Genomic DNA, 25,476 nt, shown 5'->3' on the forward strand with positions numbered 1-25,476 from the left:
TTTGTAACACAATAATTCAGATAAGATGCCAGAAGATATGGGGGCCATTTATCACTCACCAAATGGTTTTATAATTTTACTTCAATGTAATTAAATTGTCTGACTTGTATCTTTTCCATGTTCTCTATATTAATCATTTATACCTTCATTTTTCTTTTAATACTAATCATATATAGCATCTGGCAACACAGTTTGGTAAGGGTTTGAGTTATTCTCCTTTACTATTATTTTTTGTATTTGGGTTTTTTTCTAAGGTATATATTATTTATAATATGAACTATGGATATGATTTAGAATTCATGTATGTTAGTGTTATAAGGAATGCCTTATTTCGTTTGTGTAACTGTCCATAACATCTTATTGTACATTTTTTGGTCTGTAGAAGTTCTTTATTAAAATTAACAAAAATATTTTAAAAAGAATACAGGAAGGTAGCATTGAGATTGAATTGCAGTGAGTTACTGAAAAGTCCAAGCAAATCAACCCAGTAAGTAGTGCAATAAAACAAAAGTTCAGATGCAGTGTTACGGAAAGTCAGAGTGCAGGATATAGTGATACAAAAATAAAGTGCAGACAGTAAAAGGTCCACTTAGTATAAGGAAACTATTCTTGAATTTGAATGTTTGCTTTTTCAAGCTCTTGTATGTTCTGCCTGATGGAAGGGGAGAGAAGAGAGTATAACTGGAGTGGGAGGGAAGACGCTAGCAGATTTTCCTAGAGATATAAATAATGAGGTGGGGGACATTGGTTTGCATTATTGTGTTTACAATTTTGCAATTTTAGGCAATCTTGAGCAGTTTTTCCAGTCCCATGCTGAGATGAAGTTCTCAAAATATTTCAATGTACGAGTAGCAAAAAAAAACTAAATGCTTACATATGCTTCTTTTTCTTATCTCAACTCTTTATTTCAAGGAATGGTGTTTTGGACAAAGTCAAGAGAAATGAAACCCCTGCATCTAATCTATCAGGCTTATTTTAAAATAAATAGGTTTTAATATGACCACATCTTACTTTTCTAAACTCAAAAGAATATCAGCCCAGCTTCCTTCACCATTTCTACATCTCACCATCCCAGCATAGTGGTTCGATCGCAAGTATATTCTTTCTTAGGCAGGAAAAATCAAACCTGTAGACAATGTTTTATTGTTTTGAAAATTTGTTTAAAACTGTACTAAATCAATCCACTTGATTCCCATTTCCTTTAGCATTCAAATTTCAGCTTTGTATATAGATATTGACAGAGTATCCACAGAGCTGACATAGAAAATCTACAAATCTCAATTCAAAGAAAATTTTCTCCTCTTGAATCCAAATGGCTAACCCCTCATTGAGACCATATAACAGTTTTCTACAGCAGTAGAAAATGGTCTTCATAGCATCCCCCCTGTGAATTACCTAGAACATTTCAATAAAAAGAGTATAAGCTCAATTACTCTATAAAGGATCTTTTTGGATCCCTCCACATAAATTCTTCATCCCAGGAATCCTAAAGCAACTGTTCTTTTGGATAAAGAATCATAGACTACATACAAACCTCCACACAAAGTCTCACCAAAGCGATCCCAGAAAGACTTCCTTTTATCCTCCAACCTGTTGCAATAAAAGGCCTCTCCTTTCGAATTGCACTTTTGTTCTCTTTCAATCAACTGAACAAGCTCAGTTCCTTTGATTAAACTTTATCTGCTATTTTCATGCCTGCTCAATCAACCTGGCAGATTCTCTGCATCTTCCTCAGAGCTCCCTTTTCTACCTTAGCTCTCTCTGTCATCAGCATCTTGGATGAAGTGACAGTGTACGCATGTACAAGTCTTTAATATAATGTAAACTGAAAAGCTGCGGGCTCAGGACCCATTCCTGTGGAACCCCAATAACAAGTCTGTCAAACTAAAGATAACCAGCTTATTCTTAATCTTTTTTCTGTCCCTTAACCAATCCAAACATGTAAATCCTTACTTTATAAATATTGTTTGGCACCAAATCAAACACCATTTAAACATCCAGTAACGTTATTTCCATTATTTTTCCCTTATGAACTCTGCTAGAAACAATTAGATTGTTCATACAGCTATGGCAAGTTCTGCCAATATTTTAATGCCCTTTTGCTGTTTCCTTAATAATGTGCTAGGAAATTAGTCTTTAGCTTTCTGTATTTCTTTCCCTGTTTTTTTATTTATATACACACACAGCCATTGGCTACCTTTTGATCTCCTGAGGCTGATTCAGATTTTTCGGAATTCTGGAAGATTACCAATGCAGCTACCATTTCTGCAGTATCAGATCCAGGAAATTGTAATTCTTACCCATTAATTTTTCACTACTTCCTTTTCAGTAATTCTTAAGATGTAATTTCTTGACTGTATTAGACTTTCAATTTGCCAACTGAAAAACCGCACAAAGATAAGCGTATACAGAGCCGTTGTCATACCCACACTCCTGTTTGGCTCCGAATCATGGGTCCTCTACCGGCATCACCTACGGCTCCTAGAACGCTTCCACCAGCGTTGTCTCCGCTCCATCCTCAACATTCATTGGAGCGACTTCATCCCTAACATCGAAGTACTCGAGATGGCAGAGGCTAACAGCATCGAATCCACGCTGTTGAAGATCCAACTGCGCTGGGTAGGTCACGTCTCCACAATGGAGGACCATCACCTCCCCAAGATCGTGTTATATGGCGAGCTCTCCACTGGCCATCGTGTCAGACGTGCACCAAAGGAGAGGTACAAGGACTGCCTAAAGAAATCTCTTGGTGCCTGCCACATTGACCACCGCCAGTGGGCAGATCTCGCCTCAAACCGTGCATCTTGGCGCCTCACAGTTCGGCGGGCAGCAACCTCCTTTGAAGAAGACCGCAGAGCCCACCTCACTGACAAGACAAAGGAGGAAAAACCAAACACCCAACCCCAACCAACCAATTTTCCCCTGCAACCGTGTCTGCCTGTCCCGCATCGGACTTGTCAGCCACAAACGAGCCTGCAGCTGACGTGGACATTTACCCCTCCATAAATCTTCATCCATGAAGCCAAGCCAAAGAAGACTTCCTTTTCAGTAATTCTTAAGATGTAATTTCTTGACTGTATTAGACTTTCGATTTGCCTCTAGCTCTAACGCTTTGCCTTTTTCACTGAAGACTGATAAAAAATGCTTGTTTAGTACCTTGCCCAGTTTTGTATTCCCTACTTCTCCCTCATTGCTCCTATAGAATATATATTTGTTGTTTATGTTTGATATTCCCTTCCCCCCCAACCATTCCCACAAAGTTATTGAAACCATCACAATCTCTTTTAAACTCGATGGATTCCTGAAACTGTCTCAATCATCACATTTACTTTTCAGGTAAATTTGCAAGCTACTTTCTCTAATCCAACTCTCTCTTTTTGGTAGGCAATAGATGGATCACTTTTCTCAGTTTTGATTTGCCCACATAATTTAGATTTATTGTGAATTTCAAAGTACCCGCCATTTATCTAAAAACTTCTTTACTGAAACTCTGATCCCCCCTCCCCCCCAAACATTTGAGTTTTACCTACATAAGTGGCTTAATTTAAATTTAAGATTCTTACCAACTAATCTGTGTTACTCTTGAACTTCCATAGAATATTCTAGCATATTTTGATCTCCATCTTCCATTGCCCCAAAGAAGATTTCTTCCCTATATTAGGGTAAAAGTTCAACAGAATGCACTTAATTAAACTTTTTTTTTTCCATATCATACATTAGGTACCAAAGATTCACATAGCCCACTAGATTGAAATGCTCACATCTCCACATGAAGCAAATAGGAAAAGTTGCCATTATCAAGGAGTATGCTGTAATAATTCAGGGGGCTGAATGAAAATAAAAATGAAATGATACATTTCCATATTGCAAGAAATTATTTTTGTCCATGAGTGTTATGGTTTCCATTATCACTCACTCATGATATTAATTTTTAAAAATGAGCATATGCCAGATGTCAAGCTTCTATCAATTATTAAGAGCTCCCATTTCATTTAGTGTATCACTTTAAGGGCTTGTACAATCTGCAGCTATTCACAGATATGGAGAGACTGGGTGGTACAGGCTATACCCAACTTCACTACTTTGGAGAAGAGAAAGAACATTTGTTGCTTTTTCCAGGGTCACAGATGGTGAGAGGTTATGTGTGTGGAACACTGAAGGAAACAGCATTTATTATTGACCAGCAGCCATCTCATTGAAAATAGAGCAGGAATGATTCTGTGATAATGGACAATTTGGCTGATTCTCCCACTCAGGAAAAGGAGAATTGCTGCACCAGATCGTGACCACAGTAATGGTAATTTTGGAAGCATTGAGGGAATCACGCGTTTCGTTTCCCTTAAGCAGGGAAAGGGGGATATTCTCTGGAAGAAAGTCGACAAGAATTCATGAGTTTTCGGCAGTCCAGTCACTCAGTTTCTCCCATCTCCTTCATGATTATTTCTGTGCATCAGTTTAAAACCCTGTGTTTCAACAAGCTTAACTTTGAAATGACTTTCCAGAATTGTGCCTAATCTGTAACGGTTTGAGTAACACACACACACAAGTACATTCACACATAGTTGGGTTTGATTTGACTATGGTGTTATTTATTAATAACTACTAATATACTGTGGTGGTGAGAGCAGTGGAAGAAACACAGCCATCACGTTGAGGGTCGTTAACGACTGTTTTTATTCCAATTCAGCGTGCCCCTATAAGGGCAGCAGGAGCTCAGTCACCTGGCGCATTGTGACATCATAATCGCTGCCCAGGGTGGGCACTGGAAGGGATGTTGGAGTCAGTGAGAAACCTCTGATGACGCCACTTCCCCATGGCTCCCGCCAGGTGGCGATACAAGCGGGGCCGGTTCACCATGAGGATGTGCACCGCCACACAACCCCCCCCCAGAACTGGCTATGTGTCCTGTCGCTTTGGCGGCTGGCCCCATCGCTTGGGCACAGCCGTTTACACAGGGTGAGATAAGTCCAAATATAAGGGGTGTGGTGGAGCTGGACCCCCAGGAGTTTCACCATCTGAGTCCACAGGTCAGACGTGAACTGCGCCCCTCTGTCACTAGTGATGTGCGCCAGGACTCCGAAACGGGCGATCCATTGGCTGACCAGAGTCCTGGCGCATGACACCGCAGAGGCCTCCTTAATCGGGATGGCCTCTGGTCACCTGTGGCCACCGTGAGGAGGTAACGAGCTTCCTTGGACACCGGCAGGAGCCCAACGACATCAGCGTGGATGTGTTGGAATCTGTGAACTGCCGTGTCAAAGTTCTGGATGGGGGTTTGCATGTGCCACTGGACCTTGGAGGTCTGGCACCTGGTACAGTTCCTGGCCAGTTCCACCACCTCCTTCTTCAGCCTGTGCCACACAAACCACTCCGCGACCATCTGTATGGTTGTGTTTACCGCTGGGTGAAAGGGATCATGGATCAGACAGAAGACCTTTGCCCTCCAATGCGGAGGGACCACCAGGCACAGCGTGCCTGTTGAGACTTCTCAGAGCAATGGGTCCGGCCTGCTGGGCACCCGGACATCCTTGAGTTTGAGGCACAAGATGGCGGTCCACAAGGACTGCGTCTCCACATCATTCCTCTGTGCCTGAGCCAGTTGCTCGTAATCCAGGCCAGGCGCGAGAGTGTGGATGGCTGGATGGGAGAGCGGATCCACCACTACATTGTCCTTGCCAGCCCTGTGTCGCATGTCAGTCGTGAACCCAGACACATTCAAGAGGTGACGCTTGAGTGCTTGAGTGAGGGGCTCGAGTAAGTATCAGAAATGGCAAATGGCCAAATACAGTGCCAGGAGCTCCTGGTCGAAGGCGCTGTATTTGAACACCGGCGGGCCAGCAGGCGCTATTGTCCATCGAGCCACTATTCCAGAACCCCCCCCCCCACCCCCCCCACTGCTATAGCTGAGGCAACCACGGAGAGTGCTGTATACCCCTCCGGCCGCGGGTGCACCAGCAGCGTGGCGCTAACTAGAGCCTCCTTTGTTATGATGAAAGCCCTGTCCACCTTCTCTGACCACAATAAAGTCTTTTCTTTGGTGGCCATGAGCACGAACAATGGGCGCTTGGTGTGCGCGGCTCTAGGGATGAAACGATGCTAAACGTTCACCATCCCCGTGAACTCTTGGAAGCCTTTCAGGGTGGAGGGTTTGGGGAATCGTTGAACAGCCGCTACCTTCTCTGGCGCCGGCGTGGCCCCAGCCGCCAAAATGGTGTGCCCCAGGAACTGGAGGGACTCCTTGCCGAACTGGCATTTGGCCGGATTGACCGTGAGGCCGAAGTCCGCCAGCCGGGCAAAGAATGTGCGGAGGTGGGCTTTGTGTTCGTCGTGGTGGTGACTGGCAATGAGAATATCATCCAGGTAAATGAACACAAAGTCCAGGTCTTTTCCAACTGCATCCATGAGGCACTGGAACATTTGGGCAATGTTCTTCAGACCGAAGGGCATACACAGGAACTCGAAGAGGCCGAAAGGGGTGATAATGGGTGTCTTACCCACATCACCTGGATGCACTGGAATCTGATGGTATCCCCGCACGAGGTCCACTTTGGAGAAGACCCGTGGAGGTCGGCGGAGAAGTCCTGTATGTGAGCCATCGGGTACCTGTCGGGGGTGGTTGCATCATTCAACCGATGGTAGTTCCCGCACGGTCTCCAGCCCCTGGATGATTTCGGGACCATATGGAGCGACGATGCCCAGGCGCTGTCCAAGTGCCGAACGATTCCCAGTTCCTGGAGCCTGGAGAACTCCTCCTTTGCCTGCTGGAGCTTCTCGGGCAGCAGCCATCTGGGTCTAGCAATGCAGTGGGGGACCCTGTGTGGTGATGTGGTGGAAAACCCCATGCTGGGGCAAGGCGGCATTGAACCGAGGCTCTAAGGAGGCAGGGAATTCGTGGAGGATCTCGTCAAACTCATCCCTGACAGTGGCTATGGCGGTGATTTCAGGCCTGCGGGATTGTGCTGTGTCCAGTCAGGTGGAGTGGAACATTTGGGCGTTGACCAGCCTTTTGCCCTTCATGTCAACCAGTAGCCCATGAGCTCTGAGGAAGTCGGCCCCTAACAGCGCAGTGCCCACGGGGACAAGGATGAACCTCCAGTGTAACTTCTCCTTCCCGATCTGGATCTGTGCCCTGGGGGTGCCATAGGTCCTGATGGTGAAGCCGTTGGCCACCCACAGGGTTGGACCTCGAGATCGGGTGCGAGTCTCTAATGCTGTGGGGGGAAGGATGCTCAGCTCAGCCCATGTCCACCAGGAATTGGCAGCCGGTGGATCTGTCCGTTGCATGAAGGAGGCGGTTTGTATGGCCAGCCGTCGCAGCCTTCAACGGCGGCTTGCCTGGTCATTTCCCTGAAACCCGCAGGGCTGGTGACACTTATGGGCTTGCGCTCCCCAGCGCTGGTGGTAGAAACACCAGGTCGACTGACCCTCCTCTGGCTTGGTCTTGGGAGTGGCTTGCTGTCGGCTGGCTCCTGGTCATGCCGGCTCCTGGTCATGCCACCTGGTTGAGGGTTACCTCGTTCTCCCTCTTCAGCACCAAAGGGCATCCACACGGGCTGCTGCTTGCCTCGGGTTCAAGAAGTCTCCATCTGTGAGGAGCAGCTGGATGCCCTCTGGCATCTGTTCCAGGAATATCTGGCAGAAGAGAAAATAATGCTTGTAGTCTTCCGCCAGGGCCAGCATTTCGTCCATCAGCGCTGACGGACTACGGTCCCCAAGCCCATCTAGGTGAAGGAGCCTGGAAGCCCGTTGCTGGGGAGTTAGCTCGAATGTTCCAAGCAGCAGGTCTTTGAGGGCAGTGTACTTGCCCGTAGCCAGAGGGATGGTGGATGATGTCGTCCACCCTTGCTGCAGTATCTTGGTCCAGAGCGCTCATGACATGATCGAACATAGTGGCGTCTGAGGAGATGTTGCAGAGTTGAAATTGTGCTTCTGCCTGCCCGAACCACATTCTTGGTCGGTGGGTCCAAAAGTGGGGGTGGGGGGGGGGGGGGGGGACCGTGATGAAGACAGCATTAACCTCTGCTGAATCCATGGTGTTTTGAGTCCAGAAAAATGTCTGGGCTCATCAGGGTCACCACTGTGGCGGTGAGAGCAGTGGAAGAAACACAGCCACAATGTTGAGGGTCGTCAACGACTGTTTTTATTCATATTCAGCGTGTCCCTATAAGGGCAGCAGGAGCTCAGTCACCTGGCGCATTGTGACATCATAATCGCTGCCCCAGGGTCCGCGCAGGAAGGGATGTTGGAGTCGGAGAGAAACCTCTGATGAAGCCATTTCCCCATGGCTGCCCCGCCACGTGGTGATACAAGCGGGGCCAGTTCACCATGAGGATTTGCGCCGCCACAGTATAGTGATTAAAAAGAATAGCACTGCCTTGGTGAATTTCCATTCCTGCTGGTCTGTGACTTCACAATGCTCATCTGAAGAAACCTCATGCAAGGTCATATTAATTTTATGGAAACAGTAAACTTTTTATTCAAATTATCATTACATGAAGATGTAAACACAAAATGGTAGAAGTACTCAGTTAGTCAGGAGAATACCATTAATATTTGTCAAAACCTCAAAGGTTAACAATTAGAGACTTCAACTCTGTTTCTCTTGTATGTTAAATAATTTTAATTTCTGGTTTTCAAAACCTACTGTATTTTTCTTCAGATTAATTTGAAACTGTTGCAATAATCAATCTAAACCAGCAAAATGACACAAGTTCATATCAGAATTTATTGTCCTGAACATGTCACAAAATTTGTTGTTTTGCGGCAGCAATACAAGTGCAAAAATTGCTATAGAATATATGTTAAAAAATAAATTAATTCATGCAAGAGCAAAAAGGGAGGTAGCATCTGTGGTTCAATGCCCATTTGGAAATCTGATGGCCATGGGGGGGAAGGAGCTATTTTGTTCTGCTGGGTGTTAGTTTTCAGGCTCCTACACCTCCTTCCTGATGGTAGCAGTAAGAAGAACATATGGTTAGGTTCCTTGATGATAGAGGCCACTTTCTTGAGACACCGCCTCTTGCAGATGTCCTTTATAGAGTGAAAACTGTTGCCCTTAATGACACTGGCTGAGTTCACAACTCTCTGTAGCCTCTTCCTGTCCTGTGTATTGGCCCCTCCATGCCAGACAGTGATGCAACAGGTCAGAATGCTCTCCACAGTACGCCTGTAGAAGTTTTAGAGAGTCTTTGGTGATGTACTTAATCCCATTGAATTCCTCATAAAGTATAACTGCTGATGAGCCTTCTTTATGATTGCATCGGCATAGAGGTTCCAGGACAGATCCTCAAAGATATTGACACCCAGAAATTTGAAGCTCTTGATCCTTTCCACTTCTGACCCCTCAATGAAGACTGGTTTGAGTTCTCCTGAAGTCCACAGTCATCTCCTTGGTTTTGTTAACGTGAGTGCCAGGTTGTTGCTGTGACACCACTCAACTAGCTGATTTAGCTCTATCCTTTATCTTCCTCATTGGCATCTGTGATTCTTCCCACAAAGTGGGGTCATCAGCAAATTTGTAGAAAGCATTTGAATTGTGCTTAGCCACACATTCATGGGTGCAGAGTGAGTAGAGCAGTGGGCTAAGCACCCATCTTTTTTTTTTTGGAATATTTTATTTTTCGTTTTCCATCAATAAACAAGGAGATAACACTGACTGTTTTAGAATATAATCAACATCCCCCAGCAATCTACAAACATGTGGTGTTTCTCCCCCTCCCATTTCCCCCTGCCCAAAAAAGGGAAAGACAGCAAATGAAAAAAGGAAGAAAGAAAAAAGAGGCTGGATGTGGTGTCGGCACTTCCAGTAAGTGTCCATAGTGACTGTGGAGCTCCACCCTTATAATTACTTTTATTAATCCATCTATTGATAGATCTAAGTTTTTTTTTAAATATAAAATCGGGGTGTGGCTTCAGCTGTGTTCCCGTGTACATCAGATATGGCTGCCATATTTTAACAAAGGTGCTGCATTGGTTTCTAAGATGAGACATAATTTTTTCCATGAGAATATAGCTATGATTCTTGGTAATCCACTTATTGATAAGAAGAGGAGACTTAAACTTTCAGTTCGTAGCTATGCATTTTTATTTTGCTATGGACAAAGAAATAAATACAAATTGAATTTGGTTAATTTGTAGCTTACGTCCACAAGGTTCCCAAGCTAGATACAATGTTGGATCCAGCAGAAAGGTTACCTTTGTTATTCTGCTTAGTAGGTCAGACAAATCCTGCCAAAATGGGGCACTGAAGCACATCTCTGGCACCTCTGGTCTTGCCTTGTGAATCTTTTGCTGTGTGAGGTAGAGCTGGTGCAGAAAGTTGAATTGAACCAGTCTGTATCTCGAATTAATAACTGTCGTCACACTCTCTCAACACCAATCCGGCAAACATCTCTTATCAATTGTGATCCCCAGGTCTTACTCCCATCTCTCTCTTAATCTGTGTAGCCCCTACTTGGGGCTTTCACCTTGGAGTATGGAGTAGATTCTTGATATAAATTTGGGTGCATTTCCCAGATGAAGCAACCCTTCAACCTCACAGATGTAGGCGGGGTCATTGTAGGACCCTGCTTATCCCTTAGAAATTATCTTAATTGGAGGAAATAGTGAAAGGTCCCAAAAGACAAACCTTATTTACCCTTTAGCTGCTCGAAGGACACAAGCTGTCTCCCCTTATAGCAGACCTCAATATGTTGGATCCCCTTCCAATGTGAAATCTCGAAGATTTCCATGTTCATGGGCATCAATTCATTGAGTCAGTGGCGCCTTTGGCAATATTTCCACTTTAATGAGGGGATTGGAGTATAGGAACAGAGACGCCCTTCTGCAGTTGTACAGGGCCCTGGTGAGACCCCACCTGGAGTATTGCGTCCAGTTCTGGTCTCCAATTTTGAGGAAGGACATACTAGCTATAGAGGGTGTGCAGCGCAGATTTACAAGGTTAGTTCCAGGGATGGCGGGGTTGACATATGCTGAAAGGCTAGAAAAACTGGACTTGTATCCGATGGAGTTTAGAAGGATGAGGGGGGACATGATTGAGGTATACAAAATTATCAAGGGGATAGACAGGGTAAAGTCAGATTACTTGTTCCCAATGATGGGGGAGACAAGGACTAGAGGGCATAGTTTAAGAATACAGGGTAGGCCCTTTAGGACGGAGATGAGAAAACATTTTTTTACCCAGAGAAGTGTGAATCTGTGGAATGCTCTGCCACAGAGGGTGGTAGAGGCAGATTCGCTGATTATGTTCAAAAGAGAGTTAGATAAGACTCTAGTGGGCAAAGGAGTTAAGGGTTATGGGGATAAGGCTGGAAAGGGGTACTGATAGTAGTGATCAGCCATGATCTGTAAAATGGCAGTGCTGGCTCGACGGGCCGAAGGGCCTACTCCAGCTCCTATTGTCTAATACATTCATTGATCTCGCACTAGATTTTAATTGGCTTTTTTTTTGCTATTAATTTGGCTTCCCATTTTAATATGGAATCTTTCACTGTCCTCTTCCCCCATTGCATGCAATCCCATTTGCACCCAAGTGGGTGGTTCCCCCTCCTCAAATAAGGATGCAAGGAACCTCGACTGAGCTGCAATAATATTTTTTAAAATCAGGTATCATTCGACTCTCTCCCCACCCCCCCCCCACCCCCACCCCCACAAGCTGTAGTCTCATGTCAGTTTTTTCAAGGCTATTCTGGGTACTTTCCCATTCCAGGTGAATTTCCTTATGCTATAATTCAGCACTTTAAAAAGATTGTGGCAATGGATTTGGCAAGACTGGAAGAGGTTTTGGAGACTCAGCATCACCTATATGCAGTTAACCCTTCCTATTAAAGTGAAGGGCAGATCTCTCCATCTCATTAAGTCACCTTGAATCTTCTCCAGCATAAGGGTGTAGTTGAGTTTATATATTTATTTTCCAGGGTACCATCAATCTTGATTCCTAGGTATTTCACAGCTCCTGCATGCAAACTGTATTTCACAGCTCCTGCATGGAAACTGAAGTGACCATTTCTTTGATATTCTTCGTGGTCAAATTTATTCAGTGGCATGATATTGCTTTTTTTCTATGTTGGCTTCATAACCTGATATTGTATTACAGTCCTCCAGTGTGGTAAGCAACTTTGGCAAAGACCCAGCTGGGTCTGTCAGGTACAGCAACACATTATCTGCCATTAGATTTAACTTGTGCTTGCGCTGACCCACTTTGAATCCCTTCATCATCAGATCTTTCCTGATGGCCCTCTGCCAATGGTTCAATTGCTAAGATAAACCGCCCTGGAGAAAGAGAACACCCCTGCCTGATGGACCTACTGAAGGGGAATGTTGGTGATGTTTGTCCATTGGTACTGACTTTTGCCCATGGTTTGTCATAGTGTTTTTAGCCAATTAACAAACATTGGTCCCACTCCAAATTTTTCCAAAATAAGCACACATCCTTGGGTTCGCCTGTGTTGATCATCAGTAAGGAGGAGATGTTTCCAATTCATGCTGATTGGGATCTTCTAATGAGGAAATCAAGAATCCAGTGGCAGAGGTCCAGGGTTTTGAACTTGTTTACCATGACTGAGGAAATAATGGTATTGAAGGCTGAGTTCTAGTTGATAAAGGCCAGCATATGTATGAGTTGATGATTTCTCCATGAACCAGAGCTCAGTGGAAAGCCAGTTATATTGAGTCTGCTGTGGAGCAATAGTGACACAGGCGAATTGGAGTGGATTCAGTCCTTTAGATGGGTACGTGTTAATTCTGGCCATGACCAAACTCAAAGCATATTATTACGGTACATTTGAATTCGACTGGTCAATAGTGGTCGACTCAGCTCACCCTGTTCTTCTTGGACACTGGTATGATTGATCCCCTTTTGAAACAAGTGACTACAGCAGTAAAAGATTGAAAATATCCCTGAACACTCCAGCTAGTTGGTTAGCACAGATATTCAGTACCTTGCCAGTTACGCCATCAGGGCCTGACGTCTTGCAAGGGTTCACCCTCTTGAATGATGTTCTGACATCAGCTTCAGAGCTATCACAAGGTCTCAGCCTTTCAATTACGTTGCCTTTTCTCTCAACAACGGATCTCTCTCTGGAACTCTTGCACTGCTTCCCATGTTGTCCTATGAATGGGATATCTCGCTAGCCTGCTTGAAAAATCACGTCTATCACTGCACCTTGCTAATTGTGATGATAAATCTTTAAATACCATTCTGGCTACCACACTACAGAAAGGATGTGACTACACTGGAGAGGGTATAGAGATTTATGCCAAGGACGGAGTGGCTGAAGAAGTTTAATTTTAAACTGTTACAATAATCAGAAAGTCTAAACCAGCAAAATTACACAAGTTCATATCAGAATCAGAAGTTATGAACACATCATAAAATTTATGGTTTTGTGGCAGAAATAAAGGTGCAAAAATTGCTATAGATTACATTTTAAAAAATGAATTAATGAATGCAAGAGGTAAAAGTGAGATAGTGACTGTGGTTCGATGTTCATTCAGAAATCTGATGGCCGAGGGGAAGGAGCTGTTTTTGTGTCCCTGGGTGTTCGTCTTCAGGCTCCTGTTCCTACTTCCTAAAGGAAGGTGAGAAGAGGGTATGGCCTAGGTGGTTAGAATCCTTGATGATAGAGGCTACCTCTTGTAGATATCCTCAATAGAGTGGTCTATTCCCCATGATGGCACTGGCCAAGTTCACAACTCTCTGTAACTTCTTCCTGTCCTATGTATTGGCACCTCCATGCCAGACAATAATGCAGCCAGTCAGAATGCTTTCCACGGTACACCTGTAGAAAGTTGCATGAATATTTAGTGACATACCAAAATCTACACAAACTCCTCACCAAGTATAGCCACTGGTAAGTGTTCTTCATGACTGCATCCACATAAAGGCCCCAAGATAGATCTTCAGAGGTGTTGAAACCCTGGAATTTGAAGTTCTTTACCCTTTCCCCTGCTGACCCTTTGATGAGGACTAGTTTGCATTCTCCTGGTTTCCCCTTACTGAAGTCCACAATCAGTTCTTTAGTTTTGCTAATGTGGAATGCAAGGTTATTGTGACACCACTCAACTACATGATCTATCTCACTCCTGTTCGGTTCCTCATTGCCATCTGTGAGTCTTCCAATGTATGCGATATCGTCAGCAAATTTGTAAAGGCTATTTGAATTGTGCTTAACCAGTCATAGATGTAGCAGTGGGCTAAACATGCATCCTTGAGGAGCACCTGCATTGATTGTCAGAGAGGAGATGTTACCAATTCATACTGTTTGTGATCTTTCAATGAGGAAGGCAAGGATCCAGTTGGAGAGGGAGATGCAAGAGTCCCAGATTAAAATACATTCTATCACTGACTATCCCAACACCTTGCAAAATGAGCTTAAGAGGACTTTTAAGGTTAATATTTTACTTTCTGCTGGGAACAAAAGTTCTTGAATCACACATCGATCTTTTCAATAAATAAACAGTAAAAAGAAATTTGCATATTACCTTTAAACAGATTTGAACATAGTTCATCTTTGTTCTGAAATCCTGAAAACAACAACTGAAATAATTTTTGAAAATTGCTTCAAAATTCCTTGCCAAGACTATTATTTAAAAACAAAATAGCATCCAACAAACCTAAATAGTATTTGAAAAGACAGCATCCCACTCATGGACATTAATAAAGTCGACTACTGGTACCAAAATCTATAGTTTAAATTACACAAGAACATCCTTCAATATTAATGTTGTTATATTAGCAATAATGGACATTCCAAGCACTACAAGTTCCCAGCTGCAAAAACAAATTAAAACATCATAAGACCATGTCTACATAGTTAAGTTATCTGCAGGTAATTCACTTGTGAATTATCTACAAGAATCAAACAGGGAACAAATTATTTTTAATACACAAAAGTGTGTTGAATTACAATCATGGCATTATCAGACTTTGCTCAACTCCTGGGAACAAATTATGTACTGATTTATGTAATAATTGCATCACACACAAATCTCGGTGCAAAATAATTCATCACGTCACAAAAGGCTGTTGACCACTGCATGATGTTTGTGTTCTGTTTTTGAATTTGTGTAGTTTTGAAGCAAAATGCAAAAAAAAGTCCACACTTGAAAAGGTTTCATGTAATCATTTTATTTAGCACAATTTTCACTGAAGTCAAAGTTGTATGGCACAGAAAAAGGCCCTTTGGCCCATTTTATCTCTGTTGATTAATGCACTCATTTACCCCCATTACATCCATCACCTATATCTTGCTGATTCAAGAGCTTGTGTGGAAGCTTAGAGTGACTAATTGCCTCTCCAGACTGAAAAACTATTCCCTTCAAATTCCCTCTACATCATCTTGTTTAGATTAGATTTTTAAAAGTTAAACATACAGAATGTTAACAGGCCCTTCCAGCCCACAAATCCAATTGACCTCTCTAGCCCCTGTACGTTTTGAACAGTGGTTGAAATCCAGAACATGACCACTCAAGGGCTCAGTAGTGGACAAAGGTTTATATAAATCAGAATTGGAAGAGAGGTCCAATAAAATGGATGAGTTCCTGTCAAAGATAGAGCTGCCAAATTTGGATCTGGAAAGACAGGAAGGCTTAGACAGCCCCTTCATGGAAGAAGAAATAGCAAGTGCATTGAACTTGTGACAAACCAACAAATCTCTGGGGGAGGATGGGTTTCCGTCTGAGTTTTATAGGGAATTTAAAGATTTGTTAATAGCTCTTTATATGGAGGTGATAAACCAGGCAATGGATAGCAATCATTACGACAGTTTTGAAAAAAAGGTAAGGACCCATTAGAGCCTTCCTCTTATAGACCAATTTTGCTATAAAATATAGACTACGAGATAATTGCCAAAGCCCTGACAAATAGATTGTTATTTCGTTCTGGTAAATACTTTACCAAAGATCAAGTGGTCTTTGTACCAAAAAGACAGGGGGCAGATAATGTGGGCATACTACTAAGCATAATGCACCTGGCGCAAACTAGAAATGAGAGGGGTCTCACCATGGCATTCAATGCAGAAAAGGCATTTGATAGATTAGAGTGGGACATTTTATTAAAGTTTTGGAGAAAATTGGGCTAGGGCCAACTTTTATTAATTAGATAAGTGCACTATATTGTGTGCCCAAGGTGAAAGTTGTGACCAACGGGCAGATTTCTTCAGCCTTCCCACTCAAGATCAAGTACCAGGGATGCCTGCTATCTCCAGCTCTGTTCGTACTGGCAATGGAGCTGTTGGCTGAGGTCATTCGTCAGGATCCAGACATTAAAGGATTTCAAGTGGCCAGGAGGAACACAAGATCAGTTTATTTGTTGATGACATATTGGTATATTTGACAGACACAGTAAGTTCATTGCCCAAGCTGAGCTCTACTCTGGAAGATTATGGGGGAAGTCTCTGGGTAGAAAATAAATTGGGATAAAAGTGAGATTATGCCACTTACAGGAGGGGACTATAGCCAATGCAAAAAGTTACCCAAGGTGGCCCCAAAACAAGATTAAGTCATTATTAATTTTGTCTCCTAGGTACTTAAACAACCTATACAAATTAAGCTATACCCACTTGCTGAAAAAGATCGAGAAGGACCTAAACAGGTAGATGTCCCTGCCCAAAATGCTGGCGGGCAAGGTCAACTGCGTGAAAATTAATGTGCTGCCAAGACTTCAGTATCTCTTTCAGGCCTTGCCTGTGGCATTGACCAGGGTTCTTTTTTAAAAAAGGGTTTTTATTTAAAGCCTTGCTCTCATGATTAAGAACATTCCTATGGAATGGGAAGGTAGCCAGGGTCTCTATGGAAAAATTAACCTGGACAGTCTGGACAGATTACAGTTGCCAGACTTCAAAAAATACTATTGGGCAGTCAAGGTGCATCTTCTCACTCTGAGGGGGAGAGGTACAGTCCTGGGTACAAATTGAACTGTATTTGGTGGGCGAGAGAGTAGCAGAGTTTATTTATAAATGGGATACCAAATTATTATCTGGGAAAACAAACAGCCCAATTTAAGACAAATTATTCACATTTGGAGTGAAATTAAGGAATAAAATTGGGGCTGCCTCCAAAAACACCAATGACTTGGAACCTTTTAATATCTTTGACAGTAGGTAACAATATCCTAGACACCTGGCACAGGAACGGTGTCAGGTGCATAGAGGTCTGTTATAAGCAGGGACAATTAATATCAATTGAGCAGCTTAAGCAGAGGTATAATTTGACAAATAAAACATTCCACTGCTATCTTCAGATAAAATCTTTTCTGCAGGACAAACTAGCAAATTAGGTCCAACCATGGCCCCGCCAGAGTGCAGTGACAGAGACCAGGATTCGAAGGGGGAAAACACACGAAAATTCATTTTAGCAATTTATTTCCTGCTCCAAGCAGAAGGACCCAAACGAGGTCTTCATAAAGTGAGACAGAGGTGGGAGACATATGTAGTAACAATGATTGATGAGCAGTGCTGGTAGTCAATGCAAGATACAGCTGGTGCAAGCCAGCTGTATCTAATGCCACAAAGGATTAACAAGTCCAAGCCAGAACTGTCAGATTAGTATTTCAGATGCAGCATTAAGACAGGAACCTTTGTGCACGTGACCTGGACATATACCAAGGTGAGGCACTTCTGGACAGAGTTAGGTGAAGTCCGAGGCAAAAATCATAGGTAAAGAATTCCTGCAGGATCCCAATTCCAAATTCAATTTGTAATGATCACATTGGTGGTGCCCAGGAAGTGCATAGCAGTTACCTGGAAATCAGACTCTCACCTGAGCATTGCGCAATGGAGCAAGGAGATGCAAGCTTGTGTCCCTTGGAGAAGATTACCTACAACCCAAGGGGAAGGTACACCTTTCAAAAAAATCTGGCAGCTGAATCTGAACTACATAGGACTGCGGCTATGAAAAGTACAATCTTGCCTTGTGGCCCACCTTAGCCCAACTAGGAAAAGTCAAGGAACAAAGGGAAAATCAGCTTGGTTCCTCCTTGCTGCACCAGACCTGACCCATTACTCCCCAGTATGATTTATCCCTAAGTTTTGTTATTTGTCTTTTTTGGTTACCCACTGTACGTGTGTTGAGTGTTTGAGGTTTAGAGAATGGAGTGGGGAGAAAAGAGAGGATAAGGGATATTAGGTTTGAGCCGGTTTGTAAATTTGAATAGATATGATATGGATCAGTGGTAATCGATGTCAACTTGCAACAATTATTGCTGCTAAGCTTTAAATTACCATGTCTAAACCTGAAAAACTATAAATAAAATATTTTTTAAAAGTAGTGGAGAGGGTCAAGATTTTCAAATTCCTAGGTGTTAACATCTGAGGATTTGTCCTGGTGTCTCCATGTTTTTTTTGTTCTTTGTTTTTTTTAAATTTTTTATTTTTCACACCATAAATCACATTAGCCATGATATACACTTTTTCTTTTTCACACATATACAGTGACTTTTTCTCCCCCCCCCACTCCCTCCTCCCAAGCCACCCCCCCACCCCACCCCCCCCCTCTCATCCATTTTAGGTATACAATCTAGGTTGCATTAAACCAGTCAGACAATGTTGTCATTCAACAAAAATACACCAGAAATTCTACTGAGTCCATTCTTTTCTTTCCTTCTCCTTCCATCAACTTAGGTAATGTTTGTCCCCGGTAGGTTTTCGCTATTGTATTTAATGTAAGGCTCCCATATTTGTTCGAATATTTCAATATTATTTCTTAAACTATATGTTATTTTTTCTAATGGAATACATTTATTCATTTCTATATACCATTGTTGATGCAATCATGAAGAAGGCTCGCCAGCAGCTATACTTTGTGAGGTGCTTGAGGAGATTCAATACGTCACCGAAGATTCTCGTAAAATTCTACATGGTGAGCATTCTGGCTGGTTGCATCACTGTCTGATTTGGAGGCACCAGGTCTCAGGAAAAAACTCCAGAGGATTGTTAACTCTGCCTGTGACATCACAGGCACCAGCCTTCGCTCTATCGAGGACATCTATAAGAGGTGGTGCTTTAATAAAGCAGCCTCTATCCTCAAAGATCCCCACGACTCAGGCCATGCCCTCTTCACTCTGCTATCATTGGGGAAAAAAGTACAGGAACCTAAAGATGAGGACTCAGCAGCACAAGGACAGCTTCTTCCCCATTGCCATCAGATCCCTGAATAATTAATGAACCAAAGACGCTGCCTTACTTTTCGTGCACTAATTTGCTTTTTTTTTTTAATTGTAAAAGTGGCTTAATGTTTGCACGAGGACACTACCACAAAACACCAAATTTTGTGACTTGTTCATGACAATAAATTGATTCTGAAACCCATGCAAACACAGGGAGCAAAAACACCTTACAGAGTGTAGGATTTAAACCCCTGTCCTGGTCGCTGGCACTGTAAAAGCATGGCACCAACCTCTATACTAACCGTGTCACCCAAGCTTAGCTGAAATGTTCCAATTTACTCTAACCTCTCCAATGGAATCACCTTATTTTTATGTGGCAACCAAAAATGCACACAAAACCAAATAAAAATTGTAACATGACATCCCAGTTCTTATTTTTAACTCTATGATTAATGAAGTAAAGCATTCCATATGCCTTACAGAAGCCTTATAGCCTGAATACACCAGGGATTTTCTGATCACAGAAGCTAAGCAGGCTCAGGCCTGGTCAGTACTTGGAGAGGAGCTGTAGGTTTCTGTGAGGAGTGATGGACAAAATGGTGACTCTTAGTCTGCCTGATGGTGGATTAAAGTTAAAGAATTTCAAGTACATTATTCACCATACTTTTCTATCCGCGCTGCCATTTACAGGGATTTGTTCCTCATCACCACCTTCTTGGGCCCTACCATTTATGGCAGGGGTCTCAAACTCAAATTCACGGAGGGCCAAAATTAAAAACTTAGACTAAGTCGAGGGCCGAACTAAATATTTATTGAACATTTTCAACAACATCTGCATGTTTTCTCTTCTTTCAACATATGTAATGTTAAACTTTAGGATATAACTTTAGGAGGATAATGTTACAGGTCAGGAGTAGGTAGCTCAAGTTCACCCTTTGCTTGACCTGAGGGAAACATATTTGGTCCCTGTGGAGATGTAGTCAGCATTCACAGGCTGTGTCCATTTTGGCCTGCATCAGGACTCAGCATTTCCTGCTCACTCCTCAGGCTTTAGGCCTCTATTCACCCTCGACCCACTATCCCTCTACCTGACCAATCCTTTATCCAACCTCTACTCACCCCTCACTCCACTCGCTCTGCCTCTACCCACCCCATCCTATACACGCCCCTCTACTGCCTCTCCCCTCAACCTGTTCCTCCCTCTACCCATCTCTCACCCTCTAATCACCCCTCCCCTTTTACCTCTTCCCTATCCACCCCTCCTTCTACTCATCCCTCCCTCTAACTGCCCCTCGCACCACCATAACTTCCCCTGCCCATTACTCCTCACCTACACCCTCTGCCCACCCCTGCTTACCCACCCACTCAGGCCCAGCGCGCTGCCGATCAGCCTTTGCGGACAGCCACCATCTCTCTCTTCATGTGCAGGGCCGAACCAGCTGTCCCTGGGGTCCGCGCGGGTGCAAGCGCTGAAGGCCGTGGCGACCGGGAGAAGTGTGCTCGCGCTGTGGAAGGGCCATCCGGTGCCAGTCGCGCGGGGCTCGCGCTGCCCGGGGGCCGTGCGCAGCCTGCCATGCCTGTCGCGCCGACAGGAAATCACAGGCGCTCGCCAATCCGCCGCACCGCTCGACAGGTGGGAGAAGTGACTGGTTGTGCGGGGAGCCTTCCAACTGACTTGCCGGCTGATAACATCGACAGACTTCTCGTGTTACAATGGGGAAGGATGTGCAATGAAGGGGGAGGATGGTGGGGTGAAATTACCAAAAAACAGCATCGGCTCTCGCTGCAGGGCGGGCCACCTCTAATACATTTTTGAAATGATCTTGCGGGCCAAATATAATATATATTTGGACCGCGGGCCAGAGTTTGACATGTGTGATTTATGGTAATATAGTCAATATGGTTTGCCCCGCCACCCCACCCCCCCAAAATGCATCATCTCACACTAGGAAAATTAAATTCCATCAGCTTGAGTTCTGCCTTTTTCTGATTTTCCAGCAGCTATCTTTCGAATTTCCAACTGATCTGAATCTAGCTGGAGCCTTCAAAGGATCTCAGTATCTGCATTACCACCAGTTTCTTAAAATTTACTAATCATATCTTATGTTCACTGGCTAGTCATCAAGGCACATCACAAACATCCCAGCATTGACCCTTGTTATTCACTAAAGGTCACAGACCCAATCATATCCTTCAAATTATGCTCCAGCACAAATCAGCAAAGTACATTCAACAGGTGGAATGAGGATTGCAAGAATGGACACAACAGATGGAGACAAATTAGGAAAAAAAACATTCCCTCATGCTGTAAATTCCCCAGTATCTTGAATTCCAGCAACTGGCAACCCCAAGCAACCAGAAAAAAAAGTAAATTTTAAAATGAAATAAGAATAAATACAAGTTTAAATAAAAGTTTAAAATTGTAAAAGTAAATGTTCTCTGAAGCAACACAATCCCTTGAAGATGGGAGCAAACATTCAGTCAGAGGAATGCCCCAGTCATGCCCCACCTGCAGCAGCTGTATGAATAGAGCAGGGGTGGCCAAACCAGGCTCACGAGCCACATGCGGCTCATTGGCCTTTAATATGTGGCTTGTGGAAAATGCGAGTATTCTACAAATGTCAACCCGCCTCGCCCGCCCGACTTGCGATGCTGGTCTCTCACCTGCCCGACTAATTCTGTAAGGTGGAAATCTGATTAAAATATCTCTAATTTTTTGGTTTACTTTTTTTTTAAAAACATATTTATGTCTGATTACAGATACTAATACAAATTAACAGTTTAAAAACTGCATGCATGAATAAATATTATTGCATTTAATAGGCATTTCTTAAAACTCAAAATTTTTGTAACAAAATGTGTACGTAACAATAAAAACGTATGTGTGTATTTTGTTCATGTAATGCGGCTCTCAAGCATCTGAGCTTTATCGTTTGTGGCTTTTACATTAAGCAAAATTGGCAACACCTGGAATAGAGTTTAAATAAAATGGCAGCACCCAGCTGATGCCACTCACCACTGGGGTGGCTGTCCCAAAGTGTCTCCCTGTCCCTGCCTAGTAAGATATTATCAGGATATTATTAAGAACTAATCAGGATATTATTAAGAATATTAGTAAGGATTTATCTGTAAACTTAGGGTGGGTGTTAATTATGATGGCTGCATGGTTAGTGCAACCAGGGTTCAAATTTAAATTTTGTAAATCACAGGAATGACCTGATTAAAATGAACTTTACATTAAAGACTACAATGCTGATTGTTTTCAAATTGCTTCACATTCTCCACCATCTTTTTTGAACTGTTTATTCTTAATGCAGGTGTATTATTTAGACACTGAAGAGTGTCTCAGGCAACCAGAAAATTTGCATATCTGGCATCCACAATCCCTGTAGATGTCGGATACAGGGATTTTACTGTATTTCATTATTTGAATACGAGGAGCTGAAAAGAGAACAACGAAGAGGAAATGAAAGCTCCAACAAAAATCACAGGACATAGCGTTCACAATATTTCTGTGTTTAATACATCAAGGTGATAAGCTTGGTCCAATATTTAGAAACCATGGCAGTTTTGTATTAAATTACACTATTGCCTCAATAGTTTATGCAGCATGTCAAACACAGTAGGCTTTAAAATAGTTTCTGCATCACCATTCGCAAAAGGCAAGGCTTTTGCTGCAGCGTGTTCTTCTGTGATGACATTTCAATAGACATCATTTTGTTCTCCAAGGACATGAACAGCAGTGTTTCAGGTTTGCTAACAAGTACTTTGCAAAGAAAACTGACCACTTTTGCTTGGATGTTATTGCCTTGCCAACACACAATTTAATCACCATTATTTCACATATCATTAAAAAAATTTGCAGACAATATTATGGGGTGTTAGCTGTAAAATAACACTTAAATGAAATATATGAAGTAGCATTCAATAAAACACTGACAAATGAGAATTTTATATATTCTATAATAACCAAACTGCAAAATTGGCAGAAATGCTTCATCATATTAGTATTTAAAAAATGCACCCCATGTCAGTTTTTGAAAACCAACAAAAGTGAATCGTCAGTATTTTGGAAAAACAAATAAGATTTGTTCTGGTTAGAAATCCAAAAGTACAATCACTTTAGTGTACAATTATGAATGAAAATATGCTTAACTAAATTTAATGATAGGAATACATATTCAATAAACAAATTGACTGCCCAGATACCATCTCTTCCACTACAAACAGTTTTATTCTAAACATTCCTTTTAACAGGATCATGCGAAGTTCATGTATAAAAGGTACATTCAGTCCTGGCAAAAACATGCAACAGCAATAAAATGAAAATATTAGAAATAAGTAGGTCGCATCTGTGGAGAGAGAAACATAATTATGTTTCACGTCAACAACCTTTCATTAGATTTGGGAAAGCTGCGCGATCAATAGGTTCAAGGCTTAGAGAAAATTAAGGGAAGGAGATAACAAATGGGTCAGAACTGTGTTAGAATGGTGAGACAAAACGACAAAAGGCCAGATAATAGTGATTCAAGATGTTGATGTGATAAGCAAGAAAATTTTAAAAACAAAACTACATTAAGATGAGGGGATTTACTATCTCAAATTTTAAAAAGAATGTGTTGATAGATCAAGAAGTGCCATGAACATGCTGTCCCCTCCCATCATGATGGGCAGAAGGTGCTCCTGCCATTAATGAGGGAATGAAATAAAGTCAGAAAATACTCATCATCTTATCTGTTAAAAGCAATGTTGTGTCTGGTACCATTCACCCAGTATCAAAAGAACAGTGTGGGAGATCAAATAAAGGGAGAAGAACCAAGGATGCAGATGACAGAGGACCAGAATCTAGTGTTTGGTCTACCCAATGTTACGGAGTCCACAATGTGAACAGTGAACACCCAACTTGAAAGAGATGTAAAAATAAAATCCTCTTGGAAAGTTTGGGAACCTGAATGATAGGAAGGGAGTTGTTGAAGAAACTGTATCACCTGTGATTGCATTGGAGGGGGAAAGGAGAATGAATATTCCTGGAGGGAGAGATAGGGATCAGTGAACCAGTTTTTCATTGAAATAGTGAAAGGAAACAGAGTATGCATGATAGTGGCATCATGTTGGAAGTATCAGAAATGGCAGAGGATGATGCAATGGATATGGAGGCTGGTGGGATGAAGGAGGATAAATTAAACAGTTCTATAAAGAATGCAAAGGGGCAAGAATAGAAGTATGGGAAAGGGAACAAACAATTCACAGGTCTTCAGCGTTTACTGTATTCAGATATTAATTCTGGTTCTCCCATTTACCCCCACTAAATTAAATTGTTTCCTGTCTTGGCTTATAACTCTACTTTCATCCTCCACTGTAATTTCTCCTGCCTTCCATTCTCCTCCTTTCCTTCTGAAGTCTGTTCAGCTAACATCCTTTCCAATAAAAGGTTATCAACTTGAGTGTTAGCACGGTTTCTCTCCTGAAGATGAACATTCCCATATTTATGTTTTTATTTCAGACTAGAAGGATACCTTAAACTTCATGGTAATTCTATGTAAAAAAAAAAAAAATTCTGTTTCTTGCTGCCTGCTCCTTGTTTGTCTGGAGGCCAGAGCACCGAGGCAGGTATATTGCTGCTGTTCACTTTCCTGCTGCCTCCTCCTTGCATTTCTGGAAGCATCAACAGAGAGGAGAGACTGATGTTTCTCTGCTGTCGCTTGCTTTCTCCTTTCTAACTTTACGGGCTTGTGAAGAGCTTCTGCCAATGTTGCTTTGCTTTTTTTGGGCCCATATTGAACTCTGTTTGGTTTCTGAATGTACAAAACTGTACAACACTAACTAATTGAAGTGTCCCTGGTGCAAGTTTTTTTTTTAAAAAACTCATATGACCTTAAAGGTTAAATTTATTGTGGTTATGACATTCAGCATCAAATCTTACCACAATTATAATAAACAATAATGCAAGTTAGTGCTAGTAAATACTTGTACAATAAACAGTAATGCAAGTCCATGCAAGCTAGTCAAAAAACACTTTAGAACGTCATATGGCTGAAAAGGTTAAATTCAATGAAATTCAATGTGGTCATTATATTCAGCATCAAATGTTACCCCTACTGAACCTCCTTGGACATTTCTAGAGTGCTCCATAATGATTTGCATGGAGAACAGACAGACAGACATAAATGCACAAATAGACATATAGTGCCACCATATGCAAGGCTTTGTTTTTTTCCTTAATATTTTCTTTAGCTCCTTGAAGGCTTTGTTTTTTTTGAAGAAAAAAAAGCACCAATAAATTTATTGCTTAAATAGGTGAGGCACTTGGCAATGAAGTATTGCTCCCTTTCATTCAGGAATCATCTAGAAACTGAATTATGTGGCACTAACTC

The 25,476-nt window shown here is 42.4% G+C and overlaps 1 protein-coding gene across 3 annotated transcripts in view; it reads right to left on the reverse strand.

Annotated features, from left to right (window-relative positions):
- The window catches only part of rps6ka1 (ribosomal protein S6 kinase a, polypeptide 1), a 170,080-nt gene that overhangs the window by 125,853 nt on the left and 18,751 nt on the right, over positions 1-25,476 (reverse strand). The gene's annotated exons all lie outside the window — the stretch shown is intronic.

The sequence above is a fragment of the Narcine bancroftii genome, chromosome 8 (genome assembly GCF_036971445.1).
Source record: "Narcine bancroftii isolate sNarBan1 chromosome 8, sNarBan1.hap1, whole genome shotgun sequence".
NCBI classification, from domain to species: domain Eukaryota; kingdom Metazoa; phylum Chordata; class Chondrichthyes; order Torpediniformes; family Narcinidae; genus Narcine; species Narcine bancroftii.